The sequence below is a fragment of the Ptychodera flava genome, chromosome 3 (genome assembly GCF_041260155.1).
Source record: "Ptychodera flava strain L36383 chromosome 3, AS_Pfla_20210202, whole genome shotgun sequence".
NCBI lineage: Eukaryota > Metazoa > Hemichordata > Enteropneusta > Ptychoderidae > Ptychodera > Ptychodera flava.
This window is the reverse complement of record NC_091930.1, coordinates 24,775,352-24,792,050: the sequence shown is the minus strand read 5'-3', so window position 1 is coordinate 24,792,050 and position 16,699 is coordinate 24,775,352. Positions and strand designations below refer to the sequence as shown.

The window sequence follows — 16,699 nt, the reverse complement described above, 5'->3', positions numbered from 1 at the left end:
TAAGCCTTGCCCTCTCAGAGTGGTCAGTATACTTCCAAAACCATCATAGTAACCTGCAGGTATTTTGACAAGTGTCTCTCTATGGTCCTGATCATTGTACAGGAGCAAGTTCCTACCCTCGACCACATTATACCAAGTGAATGGGTAGTGTATTTCCATCAAGGCCACTTCCCAGTTCCCCTGCAGAGAAATGTGTTTGGGTAATTTCACAGTGTAGCCTGTCACAGTATTATCCGGAAAGACGTCCATCGATGCATTGCTTGGCAACGTCAAGAAGAAGGGGTATTCAGCCATGATGACCGTTGAGTTCCAAATGTGGTGATTGGTCAGAGCACCTCCTTATTATATCTTTGCCAAGTCCGTCACCCAACTGTTAAACTTGGCTGGCCAACCGTACCACTTGACCAAGTATTCTGTCTTTCCCTTTCTCTTTCTCGTCTTGAGTACCTTTTCCACTCTGAAGACATCATCTTCTTTCTTGACCACTCTTTGCAGTTCTTGCTCATAGAATGTCCCTTCTAACTCTTCACCATCGTAATCTTTCAACTTGTACAAGGGTGGTCGATCAGAGATCCGACCTGATATGGTAAAAACTTCTTCAGTCCAATTGGGGAGGTAGCCATTTTTGAACATACGTTTGGCTTTGCTGATGCGTACTTGATCCCCAATGTTGTATTTGAATCTCACGGTTTGGGGTTCAAAGTGACTGTACAGTGTATCCCACACTTCCTTCTCGTTGGTCTTGTTCACATTGGCAGGTTTTCTCTTGATGCTGCAGTGCCAGGTGTTGTTGTAAGATCGCATCAATTGAGGAAGTATGGAGATGTAGTTCAGGGTGTTGTTTCTGGTGAAGTATTTCCACATTTTGGTTTTCAGGGTCCGATTGAACCGTTCGACCACGGACGCTTTTGTTTCATTGCCGGTGGTGAAGAAATGAATGCCTTCACCCTTGAGAAATTTTTGGAATAAGTGGTTGACAAACTCTTTACCCTGGTCCGTCTGCAGTTTCTCTGGTTTTCTCCCACTTTTTAAAATCAGTTGGAAGGCAGACACCAAGGTGGTTCCACGTTTATCTTTCAAGGGAATGGCCCAGGCATACTTGGACAGGATGTCAATGCAGGTGAGGATGTATCGATACCCTCGGTTGTATTTCGACAGGGAACTCAAGTCGGCAAGATCACCTGCCACTGCTGGTCCATACCCCCGACGATTACTCTAGCCCTTGGAAACCTCCATCGCACTGGCTTGTGCAGTGTGTAAGTGTCCTGACGTTGCATCCATTCCCTCACTTGCTGACGGGTGATTTTCACCCCCCTTTCTCTTGCAGCACGGTAAACAGCATCGATTCCTCCAAAACTTGCAGAATGACTTGGTTCGTAAACACCTGGCTGAGATGTTGGTCTAAGTCCATCGATTTGGTCACACGTTTCATGTTTGATAACAATGGACCCAGAACAGCAGGCACAAAGACACCTTACTCGTTTGAGAAAATCACTTACAGAAAGAGAGGGGGGACAACACTCCATGACCACAACCTCCTGTAAAATGACCAGCAGCAGAATGGGCATTCTTGTTTTAAAAGTCGATCCAACTCTTTGGATGATGCCGAGGTCTTCTTGCTGTTGAAATGACAGGAGACACCCTCTTCTTCTTGACAGGCAGCTGTTCGCCGAACAATTCGGATCCCCATCCCTGTTGTCGCTGTGAATTAATCCTTTGGATTTCTTCCAAGACTGGATCCAGTTCCACCTATCTTTGTTGCCAAAGAAGTCTTGGGGAACGTTCATGGTAGACAATACCTGTGCAAACTGTTGCCATCCCCTAGGAGTGAAAGTTTTCCTTCGACGTAAAACATCATTGACTAGATCTACCATGTGGGTGCCAGGTACGGGACTGCCATCGTACATCAATTCCCCCTTCTCATTCCAGTCAATCAGATCGTTCTGTTTCACTTTCTGCAGAAGTAGTTGTGCCTTTTTCTTCATAGATTTTGGTACACTTTCGATGACATCCAATTCGACTACATCTCTTGGCTTTGCATCGTCGATCCCTTCCCCCTCTGCAGTCAGGTTCAATGAAGACACGGTAGAGGAAGTTGCACCAGTTTTTTCTTTCGGTTGGGACGATGCTGATTTTCACGGGTTCATTCCTTTTGTCCATAAAAGCCCTATACTGCTAGAAGCTTGTTGGTACAGTTTGGTTTTTTCATCATCAGCTAAATCTGTTCTCTCCAAAACCTGTTGCATCTCCCGATCTAATGAGGATAATACCTTGGTGACGGGATGTGTAGCCTGATTCTGCTGCACTTGTATTGTATCCAGCAATTCCTGTGGCACAAGTGCCATCTTCTTGGCGTGTTCCATGGGCATGGTGCCTGTCACTTAAACAAGAGACTTCCCAGCACAGACAGCACAGGTCCCAAAACAGCAGAGAGGAATCCTCCTTTCTGAACCAGGATTTTCTTCTTTTTAGATGTTTTAACCTTTCTATCTGTCAGCGTGCGAAGCTGATGTTTGTATTTGCTCAATGTCTTCTTCTGACTCGCCGTCAATGGAACACTCCCCCTCAGGATGTTCAAACAACACTCACAGAGACAGTGAATCAGATCGTTGCTGGCTCCTTCAATAACTCCTTTCTGCTGCTTCGGGTTGCCTCTGGCTAACACAGAGAGAAAATGGGCATGCTTTCTCATTCGCTGAGACATGATGAATGATGAGATTTCTTCCCGTCATATCTATTTTAAGTTTTCCTCACATAAACGAAGGTAGTCTCCCCAGGAAAAATGTTGGGACGCAGACGAAGGACTTCCAGTGTGTTTGGTTTCAGGTCAATGAGAAGATAGCCGTAGGGGTTTTGGGTAGCATCACTAAATGCTTCTTGAGCGAAACGAGTGTGTCCAGGATACATCTGTTTGGCCAAGTATGTGATTTGTCGGTTTTTGTAGCGGAACAAGTATTGTTAATTTAAACTCATAGTGCGAGTTTCTTTGCCTTGGTGAAAAAAAAATTGTAAGATGAGCATCACAAACATGTTGCGATGATGAGAGCCTTTTGTGAAAAGGTTAGTAATTCTCTGGTCGTTGCCAGTTTCTGCAATCAGATCATCGATGATCAATAAGTTTGTTTTCGTGGGAGAAAACAATGTGTCCAAGTCGACAGGAATGCCCTCCACAAAACGAATACCTGGAATCTGGGCGGTCAGTTCTGCATAGGCAGGTTGATACTCTCCATAGCACCAGACGATGTTTTCTGGAGAAGGAACAATCAGGGCTTGTCTTTCCTTCAGAAGTCGTTTCACAAATTCTGTTTTGCCTGACTGTGTTGGCCCACACACGAGTGCAGTGAACGGATGAGTGAAGCCGTGCATCCATAACTTAGTTGGATTGATCTCCTTTTGTCAAAATGTGTACGATTCGGATCAAGTCACGCAGCAGTTGATGGGAGTTAGATTTCTCAGCCAGTTTTAAGAGTCTATGTCTTTCTAGTTTGTCTCCGACGTTATGCACTTGAACAGAATGATTTGCCAGTCTGACCAGGTGTTTTGCAGGACATCCAGGATAAGGACGATCTTGACATAACCTTCGGTTTAAAAAATTTGTCGTAGATGATGTAAGGTAAAACACATAGGTAGACGAAGAACATGGGCTTTGAAAAGTCTTCGATTGTTCACGATCAATCTCAACAATGTTTGCAGAATGACACCCATCATGCCAACTGAGTGAATTACATGAAAGCACTCTCTTACATAAGCAAGGAATACCTCATTGCACGAAAGAGGAAGGGAGAGAGGGGGAGAGAGGGAGGAAATGGCCCGAGGGGCAAAGGGGCCTCCTTCTTTTCATGGAGGGCCTCCATGAATTGCATCACAGAAAGGCAAGGGGAGTTCAATGGGTTACACATCTTCACTGAAGGCCCTCGGGGTGTGGGGGCCTGAATTTTGGCCCTGGGGGCAAAGGGGCCATGCTTTTCATACCTTGCCATTCCTCAACACCTGCACACGCAAACACTCTCTCCCACACATACAAGGACAAAACACCATTTTCTTCTTTCAAATCAATCCATCGAACTGATGGATTCTTTAATTCCTGATAGAAGAATTAACTTAATATGTAAACATGTTCCAAAACATTTTCAAAAAGTGATGTAAACATTCACAATATTTTTTTTTTTGTATTTAACTTCTTATTATATTTGTTCGGTCATCTTCCTAATTTTTTTTATCTTAAAGCCGGTGCAGATTAAATCAAAAATAAATAAATAAATAAATCTAGCAACATATTTATATAACAATTGTAAGTTCAAAGGAAAACAAAAGACAGAAACATCTCATAATCTTCTTAACACCATAGTTAATCCCAATCCAGGGCCTTTTCTCCCCGGGATTTAAAATTGAACTTGAACAAAGAAAAAAACGTAAATACTCAGTGTCCATTAAATTTTGAATAACAAATTCAACGATGATTCACATACTTTTTTAAAAAGAGTCCATTGTTTTTTGTTTTGTTTTTTTTTGGACATTTAAGGGTTTGTTTAAAATTTGCGTCCGAGGGAGGAGGATACAACATTTACAGTTGCAGTGGTTCTGTGGAAACTCCATCAGCCAGGACTTTTCGCTTGATATAGAGGTATGAAAATCCACACTTCAGTTGTTGATAAGTGTACATGTGGAGTCCATGTAGACGGAATCCCCTGTTGGTCACACTCTGGTCACATTTGGAATGGAGGACGTCCATATACAACTCTTTGGTGATGGGGTTGGTTTTCTTGTTCACGCCCTTACATGAAAACTTATCTCCTTATCTCCACCAAAGCAGTAGTAGCATTTGCTGTTGAGTGCCACAATACCATCGCCTTCCCACTCGATCTTGAAAAGGCCAGGAGTTCGTTTGTCATACTGGTAGTGATCAGAGCGTGGAAACCAATGATGACGTTCAGCTTCATACAACTCTCTCATCTCTGGTTTGACCATTTCTTCGAGGCTGTTGGCAGCAATGGCGATGTATGCCGAATCGGTATCCATCTCCACATACTGGAAATCAGATCGCTCGAAGAATCGACACATGAAATCGTAGTAAAACTGCAACATTCGCATCTTTGCATACTGGTAGACAAAGAGGCCAATCTGCATGGGTTGGTCAATGGTAATGGTTTTCTTGGTGGAGGAGACTTCGTATGTGTCGTCGGCAAAATCAACCAGGCGTCGAAAGTGTGGGGAGTTGACCAGTTTGGTTGCCTTGGCCAAACCACAGATATTGACGTCCAGATGTTTGTCTTTATTCATGAGTGTTTTACCGTAGGCACTATTCCCAAGAAGCTTCATAGTGTCTCCAAGTACGGCTTTGGTGGGATCTTCATCACCGAGTCGACGAGCTGTTGATACGGACTCTCCAAACTCTCGAAAGCAGGTTTTTGGGGTGAATTCTAGGACCTGGTGAACTTTTTTCACAGTGAGACCATGATTCAGGTACCATTTCAGTAGGGGAGTGATAATGAGGAGCTTCTCACCGTGCAGACTACTGATCAGTGATCGTCGAGGACTTCTCAGTTGATCGTGATTGACTGCATGTGAAAACATGTGTTCCCCAACATCTGACCTGGTGATGGAAATGTTCTTGAATATAGGACACATTTCTGAAAAGTGATCCTGCAGATGTTCAGGAACTTCAAGGTCACACTCGACCATCCCAAAGAGCTCACCGTCCTTGACTGCTTCGATGATGTCCTCTTCAGTAACTGTGTAGCTCCTGTCAAGATACCTGGTGTTTCTCTGACGGATGAATGCTCTGAGATCAGGATCCGTCCGGCGCATGGTACGGTAGTGACATTCCCACATGGTGACCAGGTTGAATCCCATGTCTCTAATGTAGGTATCATTCTTGGCAGTCTCTTCCCGAAGCTCTTGTACAGACTTCCTACGAACTTCATTGACTTCTCGGTTTCTGTTCACATCACAATCATGCCCATGCCAGTAGCAACCATGAAACTGATAGACAGTGTTGTTTGCCTCACAGAAACCATCAACGGGGAGGCGACGACCGCCGAGACGTCTTTCTCTGGCATTGCCCCTGTGCTGGATGTGCAGGTCATCTTTAGTTGCCAGGTAGTCGAGCCACTGGGAGGCGATGGGTTCAGATAGTGTCCGACGAAAGTTTTCACATACCTTTCGACGAATGTAGAAGCCTGTGGGCATGTCTTGCATTAAGGCCCACAGATACAGTGCATTGGCATCATATCCTACGATACGCTTGCAGGGTTTCTCATTCCTGATGACTGTTTTACCTGCTTCATGGTAACGATGGAATATGATGCTGGGTCCTCCGATGATGTTGGACTTGAAGGTGTCGTACAAGTCTCTGTCCTGTTCGCTCAGAAGACAGAAGTTGACATCAGGGTCAAGCCGCTTGAACAGATAGCGCATGGTTATGCCAGGCAATGAAACAGCCTCTTTGAATGGATCAACCCATCGTTCCCTATAAAATTGGTACATGTTACCGATGGCTTCTAGAAATGGTTGTACATCGGCGTTATTGTACCACACCAGAAAGTCTCTGAAGGTGGTCATTCGATTGGTCTCCCACACTTGCTGACACAGCAGGTACTCTTCTTCACTGATATTTCTTTGCTTGAGTGTGCTGTAGAATGCTTCATGTGGTGGAAGTGATGGGGATCCCAGCTTTTCGAGACAGTCCATCCATTCATATGGGAAGAAACCCTTTTCTTCAGTGGCGTTGTACGCTTTCAGGAATTGACTGTAGCTACAGCCATGTGACACATAATTGGATATGTCGAGGAATCGAAGAGTGTCAGTCTCCAGAGTCAGGTAGTCTGAACATCGCTTGATGACCAATTTTACTGTACTCTCCCGTAGAAGCTCTGGCCACATATATGCCTTGGCTGCATTGAGATCGTACCGACCAGAGTTGAAGCCAAGGACTGGCAGTTGTTTCAGGTGGTTAGTGAAACAGGTTTAAGTCGACACAAGGGGTGATCATCATCATCCTCTTCGCCACCTCCTTCTTTCTGAATTCTCTTGTCCAGTTCTTCAAGAAATTCCTGGAATCTAGGTTTCATGATCTCGTAGCACTGTTGGCTGATGGTTTGTAAGTATTGTAGCATTTCAGAGACCAGATGTTGGCGGTTCCCATCTGTGATGAAACATCGTGGCTCTTCATAGGATGGCACATTGCTACAGACACTTACACTGAGTAACTCATGCTTGGATACAAAACGGAGTTTCTCTGCATCATTTGAAGGTAAGCTGTCCTTATCCAAGTAGCATTCAAAATCGAATGTTGCTCTGTAGGGGTAAAATCGCAATTCTTCAGGTACCATGATTCCCACATCATCCAGAGATTCAAATACTGTTGGGTTGAGCTGAAATACACCTCCAGGAAAATTGTGTTTTGTCCCTGCAGAGCATGTTTTTTCATGCTTGGCTAAGTTTCTGAAGTGGTTGAAGAGTTTATCACAGGAGGAACACTTGTATGACTGAGCATAGTGGTCAAAATCTTTAATGTATGAAAATGACCTTCATAATGGTTGACATACATAGTGTCCTTGTGTTTTCTCATGGATCTATAAATGTGCTTGACGATCCTTTCACCCCTTGTCATATCGTCTTCTTCCTCGATACTCATTTCACAGACTTCTATATTGATGGAAAAGAGGTCTTCCAGAGTTGGAAAGTCCTCGAATGACACACACCACCAAAGTTGACACTATCAGTCTGTTCCTGACTTTGTGTAAACTGTCGTGAGTATTGCTTTGCCGCAACTTCCAGATTTTTTTCTTCATACCCTTTGGCAAGAGCAAGGCAGCGGAAAAAGCAGAACTTGTCATTGTAAGGACGAGCTGTACGAGGACAGTGGATCAAAGGTACAACACTTCGAGACGTCATCAGGTAATCTGGGAGGGTGACATCACTGCAGCCGATGTAATGCTTTGGCATTTTGACGATGTAAACAGTGATATTTGTGATCAGCTCAATCACCCATTTTGAGTCTGGTCTATTCTGTTTGATGTGTTCAAGTATATCAGTGTCTTGTAGACGGGTTAGAAAGTCATTCAGATCATCCTGATTCCTGATGAGAACTGGCGCATCTAACAGGTGATTGTTGTGGGATGGATAAAAATACCTCAATGCTCCCGTTTCGACATGACGCATGATGAAACCAAGGGCAAGATTTACCTTGTATTGAGTGGACTGTCTTTGATGAACTGTCTGAAGGTATCGCGCTATCTCATTACGATGAAATCCACCGTGGGTTCGGAATTGAAGACGTCCAGCAATGGGTTTCCCTCACGATGTCTCGATCGAATGTGGAGCCAATTTTCCCTGTAGAGGGGTAGAATGTCAGGCTCCACATTACCATCATCACTGTCATCAAAGATTGGTTCCAGTGGATCAACAGGTAATCTGCCCGAGGTACGTGTGACGCTTTCCTCATTGCTGTCAACCTCTCTGCTATTACTGCTGCTGTTACTATTGCTGGCATCATGTTGCTTTTGTCGATGACCACCTGCTTGCACATTGTCTGCATCATCGTCATCAGAAGAGGAGGAAGCAGAAGAAGATGAAGGAGAAGATAAGGACGAATGGTACGCATCTTCCTGGTGGTTGTGACTGTGCTTTTTCAATGCCTGAAATGATTTGAATCGGCGGGAGCATCTAGCACACTTGTATGAGACGGCCTTGGACAATTTTTTGTGAATTTTAATATGGTTGGTGTAGTGGGACCTTCTGGTGAATACCATATCACATGTTGAACACTTGTATGTGCTTGGACGACGATGGCAATCATGGATGTGTTTTCTCAAATAATCCTTGCAGGCCAAGCTTTGATCGCACACAGGGCAGGTGAAGTGATGATCTTGAGTTTCAGCATGAACAGTGTTTGTGTGTCTCTTTAGGCTATCCTTGCGGCTGAAAGATCGATCACAGCATGGGCAAGGGAAACGAATGTTCTCACCGTGGACAGTACTGACATGACGCTTGAGATCTCGGTGTCGTACAAATGATCTGTTGCACTGGGAACATGTGCGATCTTGAGCCGAGGACTGATTATCAGTTTGTCCAAGTGCCTGCATAAATTCAGGTGATGGTTGATGGTTAGTTGCCTTTAATGTCAGGCTTGCTCCTGCTATATGAGAAGGACCCGGCTGCATAAATTCAGGTGATGGTTGATGATTAGTTGTCTTTAATGTCCGGCTTGCTCCTCCTATATCAGAAGGACCCGGCATCATTCTGAAGAAATAAATAAAAAAAAATAAATAATTAAATAAATGATTCAATAAAAACATAATTTAATCAATTGTTACTCTATTAATGTATGTATGAGCACATTTACAAACATACAAAAAAGCATTGCAAGACAGTTACATACATACATACATACATACATACATACATACATACATACATACATACATACATACATACATACATACATACATACATACATACATACATACATACATACATACATACATACATACATACATACATACATACATACATACATACATACATACATACATACATACATACATACAGGCATGCATGTATACATACATGCATGTGTTTACATACATACATGTGTACATGCATGCATGTATACATACATGCATAAATGTGTACTAATACAATGAAATAAAATAATCAATTCAAAGACATGAAAATAGTTAAATACCTGGATTTCTTCGCAGATGAGACTCCTCCATTACCTGTATCATCTTTTTGCTCTGTTGAAGGTGCAACAGATTTTGAGATTCTGTTGGGGAAAATATTTTCATGTTATTTTGAGGGGAAAAAACTTAATATTTCACATATGTGCGTATATATGTATGTATGTGTGTGTGTGAGAGAGAGAGAGAGAGAGAGAGAGAGAGAGAGAGAGAGAGAGAGAGAGAGAGAGAGAGAGAGAGAGAGAGAGAGAGAGAGAGAGAGAGAGAGACTTACCTTGGAGTTTGTGGAGGAGTAAAATAATCCAGATTGCCTTTGCTTGTTTCAGGCATTGACTCCCCATTTCTGTATGATTAAAGGAAAGACATAAAAAAAAAACCGGTATTATATCAGATGAATTTTGAACTCATAAATGCACAACAATTATAATCTTTGATGAACGAAGGTAAATGAATTTTATGAGTAATTATCCTCCAGCTTACCCATTCGAGCTTGGACATTCACCCCCGTTACTTTCCTCGGAGAGGTCAGCCACGTCTCCATCGTATTCTTCGATTGGATTCTGAAATAAAGAGGCAAAGGGGAAAACGTCCTCAGTATTTTTTATGACTGCAGGAACAGCTTCTGTCAGTTTACAACTGAAAGGTAGTCATATTGTTACACGGGTTCTCAGCTCAAGATTCAGACACGACACGAACGCTGTGACCTCTAGAGTGTAAACAACCGTCGACGGTTGAATGACGTGACAAAACAATGTACATTGTAACAGTTACCAGCTCTACAAACTGATCGATCGGTAAATATCGCCGGTTTTGTACAGTTTAGCACTCAAAATATATCAGTGTATGCTAGCATATACACGAATTATCTCTTTCTTAAGCTCTAGAGTATTATGAAAATTCGTTCACAAACGTTTGGAGCAAATACAGTGGCATACGCAATACACAGTTGACGGCCGAGCAGCGTACGCTTTCACACATTCCCTACAGTATAGTATACAATCTACCGCCACTGAAATGAACTGATTTGATCGGCAAACACCTAAGCGTTTTTCACCCCTTTACACAATTCATCAAACATTCATATATACACCTATGTAGCTGACACCATATCAGTGTTTATTATGGAAGAAAAATGAGAAACTATTCGAAAAAATCCATTAATACTCAAAAAAAAGTGATTCAGCGAGTATGTAAACAAACCGTTGCAGACGATAAATGTACAAGCCGCGCGTCCCACACACACAGGCACAGTGCAAATCGCCAACACGGCGCCCAGCGTTGAGATCCAACAATACAATTTTCCACATTTTGTAAACATTCATTTCTAACCATCTTTGGATGAGTAGTATTCAACAACAAGAAATGTGTAAATTCAGCGCACAGGAATTTATTTGTGTTTTATCCATGAAAGTATGTTAATTTATCGTTATAGACACTTGCCCGCAGCATTGACTACACAGTGTACATTGCCGAGCAACATCGACTGTATGACGGTTACACAGATTTTAGCAAAATACGGGCGGACGTATCATTCAAATTACATACCTGGTTTTCTTCTTGTAGCTGCCTTTTATAATCTTCCTCAATTTCTATGATCTTTTGCCACTGGCTGGCTGAAAATTCTGGTGAACTGTCCCAGCTCATGACGGTTACGTACTCGACGGGCGGCAGGCTATGACGGACAAAAGAATCTATCAGCTGGTCGATAGATGGCGCACATCTTCATCATAGACCATATCAGCAGTGTGAGCCACACTGGAGTGAGAAGTGCTGTATCTACCCTTCTTCATTTGCATAATTCCTGTTCACACCAATCAACTTTGAATTTGATAGGATCATAACACATATCAGCCAATCAGAAGAACGATGGATGGGTTGCCATGGTGAAAAGATCTTATGTTGACACGTTTTAAAATGTTTGGGTAAGTTAGGGGTCGGGTGCCACTGCGCCACGGTCCAAAATTTGGGGGGGGGCGCCATGTTAAAAAAAAAAAAGATTTTAGATAAGCTGGGGCTTTGCCACACTCCATCCACCCAAAGTGGGCGCGCCACACTTTTTTGGCATAAGCTAGGGGATCCGCGCCACACGCCAAGGACCCAATTTGGCGCGCCACACTTTTGGGGGTAAGCTAGGGGATCCGCGCCACACGCCAAGGACCCAAATTGGGCGCGCCACACTTTTTGGGGGTAAGCTAGGGGGTCCGTGCCACCCGCGCCACCGCGCCACGGACCCAAATTGGGCGCGCCACACTTTTTTTGGGTAAGCTAGGGGGTCCGCGCCACACGCGCCACCGCGCCACGGACCCAAATGAGAGTGTTACGGTGCCACTCTATACTACTATCAGCAGTGTGAGCCACACTGGAGTGAAAAGTGCTTTATCTACCCTTCTTCATTTGCATAATTCCTGTTCACACCAATCAACTTTGAATTTGATAGGATCATAACACATATCAGCCAATCAGAAGAACGATGGATGGGTTGCCATGGTGAAAAGATCTTATGTTGACACGTTTTAAAATGTCTTGGGTAAGTTAGGGGAGTCGGGTGCCACCGCGCCACGGTCCAAAATTGGGGGGGCGCCACATTAAAAAAAAAAGATTTTACGTAGGCTGGGGCTTTGCCACACGCCACCCACCCAATTGGGTGCGCCACACTTTTTTGGGTAAGCAAGGGGGTCCGCGCCACACGCCACAGATCCAAATTGGGGGTACCACACTTTTTCGGGTAAGCTAGGGGGTCCACGCCACACGCCACGGACCCAAATTGGGCGCGCCACACTTTTTTTGGGTAAGCTAGGGGGTCCGCGCCACACGCGCCACCGCGCCACGGACCCAAATCGGGCGCGCCACACTTTTTTTGGGTAAGCTAGGGGGTCCGCGCCACACGCGCCACCGCGCCACGGACCCAAATCAGAGTGTTACGGTGCCGTTCTATACTACTCAGGCATAAAGGTATATGTACGCATCCATATCTTCAACAGATTAATGATTGTATCGAGAAAAGAGTGTGTTGGTTAGACTGATTTGTAGATGGTTGTCAATATTTTCACACATCTTATTCAATTTCAGTTCCTCCTTCCGTTAAAGCTATATCACCTGACGCATTTGCCAGGGAGGGCAAGTCTGTGATACTGACGTGCAGCCTGATCGATGCTAACCCGATGGACGTGGAATTCTCGTGGATTCTCGCTGATGGTTCCGAGTATGGGGAGGCAATTGTCGACATCGTCAACGTAACGAGGGAATTAGACGGTAACCAAAGCTGTACAGCACAAATACTTTCTACGATGGGTCGCATGGAACGGGAAATGATACCTGTATCTTGAAGTGCAGTGTAATATAAATATAAAATTTTAATAACATTACTTTTGTAATCCTTCTTGAAGTGTTTGAAGCTTTTCTCTCAAGTGTCATAAGGGTGTATACGTACAAAGATAAAATGTAAATACATATATTTATCATATGAACTTGCCAATATCATCACCTGTGTGACGTACACCAGCACGGATAAGAAATCCTTATTAGGTTTGGCTACACGATTTTTGGTAAACGTGAACGCGTAGAATCCACGTTGGTGTTGGCATACACGTCCACGTGCAAAAATCCGTTTGGCTACGCCTAACGTCAACCTATCATGTTGCACGCGTAAGATTAACTCGGCTTGGTGTGGGTCCCGTAGTCTGTTTCCGCATCACGGGGATAGCTCCATTGTTTTCCGATATGCCGCGAATCGATGAAGAAATTTCACATATAAAATAATGAAAATACATGGATATCTTTAGGATGTCACTATCGTATATCCATCTAACAACGTGCATGAGTGATTCACAGTTTATATCATGTTTTGATACCTGAAGATGAGAATAAATTTACACGCTTACGAATTACGTGAAAACAGCTGTTTGCCCGTATATAGGCGACGCCGGGTCCATGTACGTGGAGAGCGCACGCACAAGTCGATGGCATCATCGTGACGTTACGCGTTCACGTTCTCGTAAAAAGTGTAGCCAAACCTGTCTATTACCCCTGTTTTTGTTATCAACCGGATTTTTTTTCCTGCAATGGTACCGCAATGCACGCCGCACGACAGACCGATTTATAATGATTCAGACATAGAAACATAGAAGGCATGGCTAATGAAATTTCGAGTCGCTAAGGGGCGACGTCAAAAGATCGATGTTTGAAAAAAAAAACTTAATTGCTTAAGTTTGGGGGTAGGGGGTTTTTGGCCAAATTAATTTCTGTGCAGTCAAAAACGATTTAACGTCTTTTTGGGCAAATTTTACGATTTCTAGGCTGTTTTTTGTACGCTACACCGATCCAGTCACCCGTATTTTTGTTACTTTATAATGGTTTTCAATTTTTATTTAATTCAATGGTACATTGGTACGTCGTTTGAAAGAATTAGTACAGGGTATGAGTCCGCAATGTTTTTCAATTTTAGGTCAGTTAAGTTAGAAGAGGGGTGGGGGGGGGGTCTGAGGCCAAACTTAAGCAATTAAGTTAGATTTATTATGTTGAACTTTTGATGTTGCCCCTAAAGCTGTAGCTCTTCCCAAGAATCGAATGAGCACACCGTCGTTCGTTTTAATGGCTCAGTAACGTCACGGCTCCAGCCGAGTCGTAAGGCTCAATTTGGACGTCGACGTCGTACCTGACGATCATGGTTGGCGATAAACCCAAGATCTACACCTCAACGTAAGTTCAACTAAATAAATGAGTACCGCATAATCTTCGGGAAAACAACATAGGAGGCACAGCACAAAGTCGTTCGGTGAACAACAATAAATATCCTTCATCTCACCGAAGAAACCCGTTAATTCTCGATCGAAATCGAACCTGCTGGAGCGTAGTGTTGTGAAGACATTAAGCTGTCGAGTACAGTGCTGTGGAATCCGATGTCTTTCGGAAGTTGACTCAGATAACACTCAAAACAGAACATATTTTCCGTCAAGCAACAAAATTAGCATATATCTAAGGGCGATTTGTTTCTCACGGCAAAACATCAAGTCCGTAAGACGAAAACATTGATGACCGAGATGGGTATTGACAAGTTGACGACGGAGACCAGTGTCGGCAGCGCTTTGCCCACCACAAGCGAACACTCTGTGTGTCAACGAACGGAATCTTTCGGGCTTGCCAAGGTCGTAAACTTGTGATATTTTAAAAAGCTACGGCATCTCTAAGAACCAGAACTACTGTTTCGATCGTATCGTTGCATTTACTCCATAAATATATTTGAAAATATTCTAAATAACTCCAAATTTTAAATATTCTAACTCAAAATGATATGGCTATACGTCGGTAGCGCAGTGAAAGCTATGTCTGCCGATGACCGACTTGCCTTGGCATCGGTCCAGGGCGAGACTATGATTGACACGTTCAAGTGACCGAATCCGTATGTCTTATTGTGGATATACAATTTGATGTATCAAAATTTCAACTTGATCGATTTTATGAATGGAAGTATACCTCCAGACATTTGCACATTTGCACATTTACTGTTTAATGAAAGTATTCCGCATAAATAAGACACAGATCGCGAAAAATATCTTACAATTTGTTACACAATTTTGATCCATCCATATCGAAAGAAAATAAGAAGAGTATTCATGTAATAAATGTACAATCCCATGGAATTGTTATGGGTTGGACGTCACAGTATACAGAAATGTTTTGCGAAGCCGTACAACTTATCGCCTTCGGCTCGAAGTTGTAAGGCTCCGCGAAAAACACTCGTATACGATGACATCAAACAGAGAAAAATACCACTGGGTTATATATTAAGGTATATACAAAGAAACATACATATAGATACGTACATATACGTATACAAAGATGCATATTTAGATACAACATACATACATACATACATACATACATACATACATACATACATACATACATACATACATACATACATACATACATACATACATAATCGAACATACATACACAGATAGATAGATAGATAGATAGATAGATAGATAGATAGATAGATAGATAGATAGATAGATAGATAGATAGATAGATAGATAGATAGAAAGAAAAGATAGATAGATAGATAGATAGATAGATAGATAGATAGATAGATAGATAGATAGATAGCATACATACATACATACATACATACATACATACATACATACATACATACATACATACATACATCATGCATGCATGCATGCATGCATGCATGCATACATACATACATACATACATACATACATACATACATACATACATACATACATACATACATACATACATACATACATACATACATACATACATACATACATACATACATACATACATACATGATCGTACACCCGGACGCTTGTAGAATGACAAAGCAGTCTTTCTGCATCTGAATCTGTCATTGCCCCCCCCCCCTCTCTCTCTCTCTCTCTCTCTCTCTCTCTCTCTCCTCTCTCTCTCTCTCTCTCTCTCTCTCTCTCTCTCTCTCTCTCTCTCTCTCACCAGATACGGCAACAATTAACATGACAATACATCCATCATACGAAGTAAACGAAGGCAGTTGTGTCGCTATAACCTGCAGAGCGTTAGATGGAAATCCCGATCCATACAGGCTTAGATTGACCCATGACCAGCGCGAACTTATAGCAGTTGATGGACTTGAACTCATATATGAAATCAACGGATTTGAAACGACAGATGTTGGTTATTACGAATGCCAGGCATTCACACTATTTTTCGACGATACGGAAGAGTACACAGAAGTTAGAAGAGAAATTAAACTGAAAGGTAAATGACACATTGTATACTCTGCCTTCTCAACCCCGTTTTCTTTTAACTCTGTCACTCTTCATTTTTTTTCTCAGCATCAAAGCGAATATATGGCAATGTTTTACATTGAATACTCATATAATCAAATGCGTTTGTAATTGCCTTTCTTATACTCTTTTTCACAGGTACTTCTTCCTCCAATATTGGTGGTATATTATTTTTAGTATCACTAATTGTGTTCGTTCCAGTAGCTGTTTTGCTAGGGG

General features: G+C 42.7%; 1 long non-coding RNA gene across 1 annotated transcript; it reads right to left on the bottom strand.

Moving 5' to 3' along the window:
* Positions 1 to 9,159: 9,159 nt before the first annotated feature.
* Positions 9,160 to 10,027, bottom strand: LOC139125790 (uncharacterized). Its single transcript, XR_011550347.1, has 3 exons — positions 9,958 to 10,027; positions 9,689 to 9,769; positions 9,160 to 9,243 (listed from the first exon to the last, which is right to left on the bottom strand). It is a non-coding gene; the product is annotated as an uncharacterized lncRNA (long non-coding RNA).
* Positions 10,028 to 16,699: the final 6,672 nt, after the last annotated feature.